The following is a 3,511-nucleotide window of genomic DNA, read 5'->3' as shown; positions in this document are numbered from 1 at the left end:
GCAAGTTGTATTTTTTTTAACTTGCAAATAATACATGAGTTATACGAAAATAGTAGAATAATAAAATCACCAATTTTGAACCATTTCGTTAATTTCCCCCACATCATATTCGGTCATGGAAATATCTTCAAAGTCTTCCATTTGGTCCGGTCCACTAGCTATCAAATCTTCAATTTCTTCCTCTTCACCTTGCTCCGCTTCTGAGTTTTGGTTGCGTCGCTCCGATCTAATCCAATCTCGAATGCACATTAGTACTTGCAAGCTAAAGCCGGATAATGAATGTCTATGGTCTCCAATTTGTTTTCTTCCTTGGCTAAATGCGCTCTCCGAAGCCACGGTTGATACTTGAACCGTAAGGATATCTCGAGCCATTCTTGAAAGTACCGGATAGCTTGCCTTGTACTTCTTCCACCATGCTAAGACGTCCAAGTCATCCTTGATATCCACATTTGGCTGCATCAAATAAAAGTTAAATTCATCAAAGTTTGCAGTAGAAGAAAAAGTTGGCTGTGAATGTAAAACTTTTAAACCCGACAAGCCCTTTTTGCTACTATGAGAAGTAGTAGGGCGTGGAGCAACGGGTGTAGCACGTTCTTCCAAACTAGAATAATGAGTAAAAACTTTTTTAAACTCATCATCAATAGCGAGATCGGCTTCAGCTAAAGATGGTTGAACTCCCTCTTCAATTTCTAAAAATGTATAAATTTGACTAACCAAATTTTTAGTATAAGACACTTTTAAACAAGGATTTAAAAGGGAACCCAATATAAATAAAGTTGGGATGGGAAAAAAATACTTCTTAAATTTGATTATCATTTCAAAAATAGCCACTTGATAATCGGGTTTATATTTATACTCTTGTAAAACTCTAGCTATTTCCGCTAAGTAGGCTAAAATTCCGGTTACCGTGGGATAGAATTGTCTAGAAAAAGCAAGAGTTGCATTATAAAAAATTTCTAAGAGTTCAATACATTCTTTAACATCTTCCCAATGCCTAAAAGTTAACCAATCCTCACTATCAATATTATATTTGTTGTGAACTTGTTGTATGGGAATCCTATACTCATATGCTTGTTGTAGCATAATGTAAGTGTAGTTCCACCTTGTCTCAATTTCTACTTGAATTTTCCTAGGTCTAAGGTTATTTTCCACACAAGCATTCTTAAAATCTCTAATTCTTCCCCTATTAGCATTACAAAAAAGAAACGCAACAACATTTCTAACTTTTTGAACAGAATCATCAAAATGCATAAGACCATCTTTAACAATTAAATTTAAAATGTGACAACTACATCTTATATGAAAAATATTTCTTAGAGGAGGGTTTATTTCTCTTTTTAAAAGACCAATTGCCTTTGTATTATTAGAAGCATTATCTAAAGCAATACAAAGTGTTTTTCTATAAATGTTAAAAAATCTCATTATAGTAGACATTGAATCGGTTAAAACTTTTCCATCGTGACGACCTTTTCCTTCGTCGTATAAAAAAGTTATAATTCTTTTTTGCATAACCCAGTTGTCATCAACCCAATGACATGTAATAGCAAAAAAATCTAAATGGTTAATACTAAGACCCAAATCAGCGGTAAGACAAACATTACAATTTAAAGAATTAAATACATGGCGCAAATAAAATCTTTATTTTTTAAACAAATCTATAACATCGGCTCTACAAGTACTTCTAGGAATACCATCAAATAACGGGTTATAACAACGTTGAATGTAAGTAATAAACCCCAAACCCGAGGGAAAGGAAAATGGTAAACAATCATAAGCTACCATTTTAGCTATTTCTACGTGTTCTTTTTTCTTGTCATACTTAAAATTTCTACCGGTTCGTGGGTCTATCGTCATTTGAATCCCCCCCACATTTGAACCCGTTTGCTCTCCCCAAACATCCATATGTTTGGTTCTCATATGAGCATTTAGTGTACCCGTTCCACCATCCTTACCAGTTCCTTGCTTAAAACTAAATACTTGTCCACATAGGGTACATGTAACTTATTGGTTTTCCCTATCCTTAGTCATAAATTTCCAAACTTTAGCTGTTGGCTTACGAGTTCTAGGCGGTTTGTCTTGTGTATGTGATTGTGCAGGATCTGTATCTCCTATGGGATTTTCGGGGGGTTGTGTTTCATCATCATCATCTAAGTCTTCATTAAAAGTGTCGGTAAAATGTTGTTGCATTGCCTCATGACCTAAAAGTGGATTATTTTCACCAACATCAATACCTAAATTAGGTGTTTCTTCCACAAATGTTTCCTCATTAAGCGCACCCCTAACAGTACGACTACTACTACCGGCACCACGTCTTAATCTCTTTGACATTATTAAATAGAAATAATTTAAATCACAATCAAATAAATCACAAGAAAATAAATTACAACAAATTAAATTGCGTAAATTAAATTGCGTAAATTAAATTTTGAAAAATAAATTGCATAAATTAAATTGCGTAAATTAAATTTCGAAAAATAAATTGCTAGAATTAAATTGCGAAAATTAAAGATAGAGTTGGAACGAAGGTACCAAATTGCCGGATTAATTTCCAACAAAGCGAAGGCGGCTAGAATTGCAAATCCACCAAAGCTACTTCGGATTGTTGCAAAATCACCAACTTCACCAACAATATTATAATTGCAAAATTAATAATTGAAAGTTGAAACTATAATAAGACTTTGTGGCTAATTATTGCAAAGTAACTATAATTGAGATATTGAGATTTGAGAGAAAGATGAAGAAGAGTGAATTGAAATGAAAATGAAGAAGGGTTTTTATAGGGGTGGGGGAGGGGTTAAAGTGTTAAAAAAATAATTTGGGGGCCAAAAATTAAGAAAATGACCGTTTGGCAACGGCCATTTTTGCAAATGGACCATTGCCAACGGTCCATTACCGAGGCCCAACGGCTCTTTCCTTTTTTTTTTCATTTTTTTTTTAATTTTAACCGGTTTAACCGGTCCGGTTCCGGTTAAAAAAAAATTGGAACCGGACCGGTAAACTAATATCCGGTTAACCGGTTATACCGGTTCCGGTTCCGGTTTAACCGGTCCGGTTACCGGTTAAAACCGGTTACAATGAACCGGTTGACACCTTTAGAGACATCAGGCAAACTTATCATGGTTTGCTTTTATTTTCTTGTTTTAGGAACGTGAATCATGTTTTGAGACGACACTTTCGTGCTTTCATTCTACCACATATATTAATATCAACCCACCCAAACGTGGTAGTTTATTACTCTCTTGGTATGAGTAACGGGAAGACAGAACGTCGCGCCCCCAAATTGGAGCGGAATGTGATTGGCGCTACTATCCGTCGAGTGAATCACGCTTTAATTGTCCGACAACTTTGATAAACTTTAGCACAACGATAAATCTTGTCTCAAGTCTGCAATTAATATAGTATGCAAACTAAATTACACACTTCTGTAAAAATATTTGAAAATTAACCCTCAGACAAGTCATGGGCCTCTATGGACTGATGAATTATGAATACGAAACCTTCAGAGCATTTC

The sequence above is a fragment of the Lycium barbarum genome, chromosome 6 (assembly GCF_019175385.1).
Source record: "Lycium barbarum isolate Lr01 chromosome 6, ASM1917538v2, whole genome shotgun sequence".
Lineage (NCBI taxonomy): Eukaryota > Viridiplantae > Streptophyta > Magnoliopsida > Solanales > Solanaceae > Lycium > Lycium barbarum.
Note: the sequence above shows the minus strand (reverse complement) of the source record.